General features: G+C 44.6%; 1 protein-coding gene across 1 annotated transcript in view; it reads left to right on the top strand.

Moving 5' to 3' along the window:
• Positions 1-562: 562 nt before the first annotated feature.
• The window catches only part of LOC119160952 (sodium-coupled monocarboxylate transporter 2-like), a 171,372-nt gene continuing 162,673 nt past the window's right edge, over positions 563-9,261 (top strand). The window contains exon 1 of the mRNA XM_075880192.1: positions 563-916. The gene's annotated coding sequence lies outside the window, so the exon portion shown is untranslated. The remainder of the gene's footprint in view (positions 917-9,261) is intronic.

Below are 9,261 nucleotides of genomic sequence, written 5' to 3'. Positions count from 1 at the left end.
CCAGAATTGTCTGCCGTAGTAATTCATGAAATAAAAAAGCCAACAGATTTTATTACTCTAGCGGGGATGTGGGGCGTGACATCTACGAAGTCTTTGAGAAAGCACCCATGTCATTGGCGGCCCCCGCTTCATTGCGGCGTGGTAACACCGGCGCGATCAGGGGAACTTGCCTCTCCAACTCCCAAGTGAAGGAGATGTTAGCGTTCAGTACTAAGTACTCGGTAGTTAGTACTACTGAGTTAGTACTGAACGAGTTGGAGGCATCTCGCTTTTTTTTTTCACTGCCAACTTTTAATTCCACATATTTCAAGAGAAGCCTGTGGTGTCCGTTCGCGGTGACCTCGAGCAACACACAACGAACAATTCACAGCGCAATGAGGTAACCCTAGTCGCGTTCGAAGATTAAGTAACCGCGTCGCCAGCCGTGACCCGTTTCGAGGCGGCCGAGACGACTCACCAAAGAAGAGATGGTATCGCACCCACTCGTAAAGCGAAAGAATCGCGGAGGGTTGTCGTCCACCATGTGTTGTTTTTTTTCTTCGTTCTATCGCGTACTCTGCTACTCCGGCACCCACGTTTTGCTCGAAGTGGGCTGTCTGAGGCTTCCTCTGCGTGAATGCATCGTTTTATCAAATAGAGCTTCGCAGCCATTCTCGTGTAAGCACCCACTGGATACCGCAACTGCTCGTATCTTTGTTCCCGTGGATCACCTGTGCCAGGCTATGCTACGCTGATGACGCTATCTTCTTTTTACGTCAGTGTATGTTGAAAGAAACCGAGGTGTGTTCTGCGTATCGCCAAGAAGCTTGTGCTGGGACACCATAGAAGCCTCGCATCTCTTCTACTGTTCGATCCTGCTCTGACAACTATACCACTTCGGTCCATTCCTTCTGGGTGTCTCAACAAAAAGAAAAAGGTACGTCACTATTCAGAAAAGGTGTCTTTTCATTGACTGACAATGCAAGCAATTGCTGCGCAGAATGCACACGTGTCGGTGCCTGAGCAGAATCGCTTCCTATGGAATGCCTGATTGATGATGTGGTCATGCGGTGTATAAAGCTACCGGCGGACAGCACGTCCACTTACGCACATAGTCTCATGGGTGGCAATACCTGCACAATACCTGAAAGAGAAGTTTTGAATATAGCCTACACAGGAAGAGTAGCTAAGGGCCTTTAATATGTTTTGATTGTGGTAGTAGTTATTCATAAATGACACCAAGATTCTCGGTTTTGACATCATCATTCGAATCTCCATTCGGTTTTCTCCTTCTAATGTTACTTGTACCTTAGGCGGCAATCTGAAGACTCCATTTCAATGGCAGCGTAATTTTCTGAGTTTGAAGTGTTTCGATAGTTTGTTACTTGTGAAATCATCGGCGATAAATGCGCTGCCTTCCAAAATGTTCTGGATATCTTCCAAGTAATGGCAACGGCACTTGATGAACCTGTGCCACAGCCTAGCTGTATAGCTTCTCGCTCGCACTCACTGCTCTTCGCTCCGAGCATTTTCTGAAGTGTTTTCGACAACTACACACCGCCATAACTCTACTTTTAATTCTGTTAATGACCCCCCCCCTTTTTTTTGTATTCTACTCCTTGACTTTGTTCACTTTGGCAGTCGACTCTTTTCGCTATTGTAATTCATTGCACTGATTAGTTCCTGTGAGAACTGTCCGCCGCGGTGGTGTAGCGGTTACGATGCTCAGATGCTGACCCGAAGGCCGTGGTTTCGAATCCGACCACGGCCATCGCATTTCGATGGATGCGATGTGCTAGAGACGCGTGTATGGTGTGATGTCTGTGCACCTTGTGGAAGACCAGAGGGCTGAAATTCCCAGAGCGTTCTACTGTGGCGTGCCACATAATCACACCTTGGTTTTGGGACGTAATACCCCAAATATAATTATCAATATTATTATTATCACTCCGTGCCAACTGTCGCATTTGCAACGTCGTGGTCATGCGAAGATAGTGCAGCTGCGCTGCTACAGAACAAGCGTTGAGAGATATTAAAGGCTTGCCCCGTATAAAGGTGCTGGATGCATCTTTTGCAGGAGTGTAAGAAAATATCGAATAAAAAGGTGTATTTTCGCTCCGAACGACAATCGTCATTCAGCTTGTATGCGCTATCTTTCTAAAAAACTTGGAGCTCGCCACTTTCCTACCGAGGATATCCTATGCCACACTGATAACGCGCATGCATGTCACTCGTGACATGTAAGTACATAGTGCATGGCGGCTGTTAAGGAGAGGCATGCGAAATAGATAGCGATGGTCGTCATGTGACAAAAAGACAACCTTTTTACTTGATTGGGTTTTAGAGCGTAGAATGTAGCACTACAGCCGCCATTCCATCGCATTTGGTTTGGCGCTCACTCGCATAGTCACACTGCGGTGACGCCGACAGCCTGCGGATGTATTCTGACGTTCAATGTGCCGTTAACAGTGTAAATAGGAAACTCTTCTTACAAGTTGTCAGCAGATGCACTTCAATTTGGCGAAAGGTGTGTTAAAAGTGTAATCTTTCTTGTGGATCATCATACAGATTTTGCTGCAAGCCTCGCCGTGGTGTATTAGTGGCTATATTACTCGGCTGCTGGCCCGCAGGTTACGGGATAGAATCCCGGCTGCGGCGGCTGCATTTTCGATGGAGGCGAAAATGGTGTAGGCCCGTATGCTCAGATTTGGGTGGACGTTCAGGAGCCCTAGGTGTTCGAAATTTCCGCAGCCCTTCACTACGGCATCTCTCATAATCATATAGTTGTTTTGGAACGTTCAACCCCACATATCAATCAGATTTTGATGGAACACCACAAAGTGATTAGATGACAACACACCGGGTGTTTCTATCAAGACTAAGAAAAAGTTTAGAAGCTGCCGTATCGCTATAAAAGATGTAGTGTCGGAGAGCTGCACTCTATGGTGGCAACCTTGTGATGTGTAATGTGTAACATTTAGTTACTAACTTTAAAACCCTGGTACTTAGTTTTAAGCTAATATATTCGGAAGCCTTAGTATAGTAGGTAAGTAGAAGTGAGCATTTCGTAGAAAGAGAACAACAATTTGAGGTTTTGAGCTGGAAAAAGTTCGATTTTTCATAGTCTTGCAGCATAAAAAAGTAGCGCCGCAAGCCTACGAAAAATCGAACATGCGAAACTGAAATTGGGCACAAATTGTGGGTGTTGCTCATTACGTCATCGAACGGGGAACAATCATTGCTCAACGACCTGATTCATGACCGCGCGTGGTGTATTGCGACGCAGATGGCTTTACGTTCTGTTCCGATCACAGAACATCTGGCAGGCATACGCCTTCTATTCTTCAGAAGCGGGGCACTCGCCGACTATTCTGACAAAAATATAAGAAAATCGGCACATCCCACCAACTGCGGCATCCTCTAGAGTTGGCTGCAGTATGTAATAATGCTTGTCTATAACTTGATACCTCATAGGAGTAGATATTTATTATTGATTACAATGTTATCAAAGCTGTTAGCCAACACTGCAACTATGAATGCTGTTGGCCTAGTACATAGGGTGTTTTTTCGCAGCAGTATAAAGTACTAGTGTGGCTCCATTCTGTACATCGCAGGCCTCGCAAACCGACCGAAACGCAGACAGACCCGCTCCCACTAGCGAAACCAGCCGCAATGCTGTCGGCCCTGCGTGCGCTCGAGCTGCGACCGAGGGGTGAGCGCGCGTGACGGAGGAGCAAATTGAGGTTAGAGACCACGGCGCGTGATATCGACAAAGTCCGCATTCACTCTATCGGTTACGCGACGCCAATGGTGACGCCGATCAACGCAGGAACGTGCAGCTAAAGCTGTGCTCTAAAAAGATAAAGAAAACCGAAGAAAACAACAATTTAGTGGCTTCCATCAAAAAGCACCAAAAACAAAGCAAACAATCAATAAAGAAAACTGCCTGTTGGTTAGTCTGCGCAAAGTCGAGTAAACTTTAAACTCTTTTTGAATTGTTGTAATCATCTTACAGTTTTAATGATATGTGCCATAGTGTTCATTAATTAAATTAGAGCATATATGCTATACTTTGAAATGCCTTTACCTGGACCAGCCGGAATTCTGTCGAACGCTCGACTAGTTTGATTGCTATAATTAGTAATCATTGGCAAAATAAAGGTTTTATTCATCGCGAACTGAGTAATGCTAGTGTAGCGAGGAACAAGATAGACGTGCCGGCGGCTGACGTGTCCGTGAAAATCTCGCCTCTTCCTTAGGAACTGCCGAAGCGGAGCGGTTGCCGCGGCATTCAATCCTCTATAGCAGCGCGAGAGGCTCGTTCTCTTCCAGCTCCCGCTTCAAGCTCGAACATGAACGGCGTGAAAGGTGTGGCGTGGTGCCTGTATTAAAACGACAATGATGGCAATAATGATGACGCTACTCTAGAAATCATCTGGTTAGAATGCTCAAACGTTGCCGATGTATGGTCGTTGTTGAAAAAAAATGAGGCAGCTTTGCCCTAGTGGTACCAAGCCTGAAAAAAGCCAGTGCTGGGCAGCCTACTTTGTTTTTCTCTCTCTTTCTTTCCTCCTCTCTTTATTTTCTTTATTCCAGTTTTTTCGGGGCTTTCCCTCTTTGTTTCCATGAATTTCTTGTTTTCTTCCTATTTTTCTTTCTCTCTTTTTATATTTCTCACTTGCTTCCGCTTTCAATTCTTGTGTATACGTGGTTTGTGTGGTCGTACTTAATATCCTCATTATCATCATCAAGGCGCTCAAAAAACATGAGCAAGGAGAATTCTACTTGGCGTGAGCGCGCGCTCAATACGGTATACAGCTGGCTACGTTGTATGTGGTTTTTGCCTGCTTTACAATAAGCGACAGCAACGGCATATGATCACAGCATATGACGGCCCGCCCTTCTAAAGTGCTCCGCATTTAAATAATCCTAGGCTGTGTTTAGTTAGTTTACAAATAGTAAGGATATTATTCGTGTGTAGAAAAAATTTGGAATCCGAGCGTAAACTTCGTATAAATACAGCCATAGCTTGGTTTCGACAATGTTTAGAAACAGTACGAGTGTTATATATGTTTCCTAAATATTTCATACCGTAAGTGAAATATGAATAGACTAAAGAGTGCTAAGAAGAGAATAATGTGGTACATAAGAGGTGAGGGCGCGTTTTCATTAGAATGAATAGTATAAGCTATTTTCTTTTTTATGCGAGCTCTAGAATTTTGAGCTTTTAAATTACCATAAAGTAGAATGCCAAGAAAAGAAATTGAATTTGGAGAAAGAAAGCACAATGACAGCTGTTGTGGCTTAATGCCCAAAACTAAGAAGTAATCATGAAAGATGCCTTATTGGGGGGTTCCGAGAATATGGACCACCTGGGGTTTTTGGACGTGCATCCAAATCTATGCGCACGGGCCTCCGTGTCTCACTAGACCGATAAACAGAGTTTGCACGGGGAACTAAATTCATAGGCTGTATCAATTTTTCAAGCTTCGGTAAACAGGCTCAGACCAATTTTTTATAAATCCCTTAGAAATTCTCGCCAATCCGTACAGTAGACTGCGGCGTTCACATTTTCAGAATATTCCAGCGCTGTGCACCGCCAAGACCCTCCATGTTGAAAGACAATTTCTGCGGCTTTTTTCTTTCGGCCAATTCCCCCTTATACACGCAGTGAAACAAGCTTGACCATGGGCAACTTGACGTACCAGTCAGCTCGGCGATTGGATCTTTGCCCTACGAAACGGTGTCTTGGTCCTAGTGTGATGAAGTTTCACCAGCACAGTCCACATTTTCGTTTTTTTGTGCTACCCTACACCGTTTTTAGAGCCCAAAACTACCGAGAGAAGCGGTTTTTTCCAGAACGAAAGCCTCTAAGATAGAGAGCCGTATTACTACGTTACCACTTGGAGAAGGGTGCTCCTCGAACCATTGTTGTGCACGTTATAAAAAAAAGTAACTGAATACGTTACTCTTTACTCTCTAACAAAAAAAGAACGCGTTACCACCCTACGTTGCTTCCAGAAGAAGGGAACGAGTTACCATAACTGAGACAAAGCAATGGACATTTCCACTGCCGTTACTCCACAATGATAAGTTTTAATCATTTTGTTTTTGTTCCAAGAACCCAAAATCACAGCTTTTAAATACAAACTTTGTTTCAAGTAAGACGTCTAACCTCAACGAGAATAAAGCACAATGTGCTCAATTAACAAAATTATTTGTACAAATTTTAATGAACAGTACCTTACGAATTAATGTTATATTAGCGTAAGAATACCTGCCGATCGAGTTACATGTTATAGCTTCTGACTGTGAGACATGGTGAATATATTTTTCTTAATATGTCAACATACGCAATAGTAGATTCAATCATCTATGCTATCAATGAAGCAACTATCACTGAACTATCGAGAAATTCGCAGTCGGCCTTTTTCGGGTCCGAACCGCACCTCCAATGAAAATGACCGAAGTCGACACAGGTGGTCCTTGGCCTCCAGAAAATTGCCCGAATTGACTCGCCATGTGTAGTAGGCAATCGCGGAGGCCTGCATTAAGTCCTCTTTTTTATGAGGGGGTGGGGGTTGGGGAAGCGAAACATTCGCATGCTTGTGACATCAGATGTCCTGTGGTCCAATATCCAACTTTCAGGGACACGGAATGATCAGCGCTCCTAGCCGCCATGGCTGGAAGCTCTCATGTTTTCAATGGGACCGAGACATTTTTTGACGATGAAAAATTGTCAAGGGGCAAATTACAAAACTTCGTAATCCGACACATTTTAGGAAATATACCGCACTTCACAAGTGCATCAGGGCTTCACCTTCTGTTCCCACTGCGAGTAAACTTTAAACAATGGCATCCTATGGAAGCCACCGAAATTATACCTTGGTTTTCGGGACGAAAACATGCCGTCTATTAAAACTAGATAAAAAATGCCAAACGTCTTGGAGGTGTAAGTAACAATATGACAAAGATTTCATTAGAACCCGCAATGATGTTTCTGCGTGACGAAAAATACGTTCCGAAATGCAGTTTTCTACAACAGAGTCACGTCTACAAGTTGCCTCTTGGACCATAGCATCTTGATACTACCCCTCTTATCGCCGCGCGCCGGTGGGTGTTATGGCCGATAAAACGATATTGCGTGAAGAAAAGATGCTATACGGTCAAGAAGGGGAAAAACAGACAACAGTGAGAGGGCTAACGTCCAACTTTTGTTTATTGCGTGACCCTACGGGTGTCAAAGTACACGACGGAAGAAGCGGTTCCACGTCTGATTTCGGAGGGTGTTGATGTGGTTGCCCGCTCTAAGAGATCACGTCTGAAACTCTCGGTTAAACGCGTTGCTGACTACCTGATTGACAATTCTCTTAATGGGCTGCCGGCTGACAAGGAAGGTGGCTTCTGTGTGTTTATACGGGGGTGTTTTGTGAAAAATCTAGCAGTGCCATTGCCAAAGTCTTCAAGCAGCTCAATGACGTGTCACTGAGCAAGGTTCTCAGCTATTAGGTTGTTCAAAAAAGTCAACCCTGTGAACTTAAAGCAGTCCTTGGAAAATAGCAAGAACAACCAGCTGTTGTTGGTTCAATTCAGTGCAAACACCCATAAAGTTGACGTTCCTCTAAAGGTTACTTTGTCAGAATATGAGTCCTGGGACAAGCCATGAAGTAGCCCTGTTTTGACAAGGCCAAGCTTATGTGTTTGGGAATTAAAGACTCTTCCGTATCAGGAACTCCGAAAAAATCGATTTTTAGAAGATAACGCTGACAAATGTTACGAAGCCTTTTGCATTGACATCAAAGATCTTTTTTACTCGATTGCTCACAAAGACCAGCTAGTATAGTAGCGCCATAAGGTTCCAGAATGACGCCTTCATATCTAGTAGCGATGTTTCAGAGCTTTTACATTTTTATCTCGTGCCCACTTTTATTAAATGGGACGACACTGCTTATCTTCAGAAAACGGCGGCGTGTATATAAATCATGCAGTGCGCCCACACTGAGTGATCGTTTCCTTTTTCTCGCTCGCCCGTCTTTATGTTGTTCTGTCCTATCAGCTCGCTCAGACAAATATGCGCAAGGCTTTGCGTTATGTTAACGATTTCTTGTTCTTCATTGCGTGTACCTCAGTTGAAGTTGAACGCCAGGTTGCAGGATTCCTGCCAATGATTAAGGTGTGTCTTGTACAACTTGAAGCGGCGTATGAAATAACGCAAGGAGGCACGATCCGCTTTCCGGACCCTCGTTTGTCTTGTTCGTTTAAACACCTTGCATGTGCTATGAACCACGGTCGGGAAAACCTCTCTTGCAGAACAATTCAGTGCATTCAAAGCTGATAAAACGAGGGGCTGTCGGATTGCGTTTTAGAAATGATGTCATGTCATCACGCTATGGCTGCTAGTTTCGCAGGACAAAGAAATGAATATCTTTGGCAGGCTATCCAGTGTTGGTGCAGAGGTCGGTATCTGAGTGTCTGTTGCATGGTTCACGTATGCGGGGACGGCCGCAAGATAATGGTGAGCACTATGCTGGGAAAACTAGTGTCATACCGTATGTACATCAAATTTCACACCATTTGAAAACATAGCCCTGAGCATAAATTTCCGCATAGTGTTCTCTGTTCCATAAAACTAAGTCGTCTATGAAAGCTTACGAAATCCAAGATAGAAGTGCAGCCCACCTTTGGTAAGAAGCATGTAACTAAGTTTGTTGGATGTTCTCTAGCTGTCGTCTACATGTTCCTGCTGTCGTGCGGCCCGGTTTACATAGGACAGGCTGGTAGGTGTGTTAATGACCACTTGAGCGTGCACTCTTACAATGTGAAAAACAAAATTTCTCCCGATAGTTTCCTGGCTATGCATTATAGGGCATGTGCGTCCACGCCATTCTTTGACCAGTGTGTCATCTTGGACCGCAGGGGTAACCAGTGTACACGGGAAATCATCGAGGTGAACGCTATCGCAAAATGTGCGAAGCTGTGTGTGAGTCAGTACGCCGTCTGTGGCCTTATCTGAAAAAGAGGTAAATTTTCTGGAGTGTGTGCTATGAAGCGTTGATATAAGGTTGTGGAATGATATGAGGGGTGTAACGTCCGTAAACCACCATATGAATATGAGAGACGCCATAGTGGAAATTTGGACCACCTGGGGTTCTTTACCGTGTACCCAAATCTGATAACACTGGCCTACAACATTTCCGCCTGCATCGGAAATGCAGCCGCCGCAGCCAGGATTCGATCCCGCGACCTGCGTGTCAGCAGCTGACTGCCTTAGCCACTAGATCA

Source organism: Rhipicephalus microplus, chromosome X, assembly GCF_043290135.1.
Source record: "Rhipicephalus microplus isolate Deutch F79 chromosome X, USDA_Rmic, whole genome shotgun sequence".
Lineage (NCBI taxonomy): Eukaryota > Metazoa > Arthropoda > Arachnida > Ixodida > Ixodidae > Rhipicephalus > Rhipicephalus microplus.
Note: the sequence above shows the minus strand (reverse complement) of the source record. Positions and strands in the feature narration are given on the sequence as shown.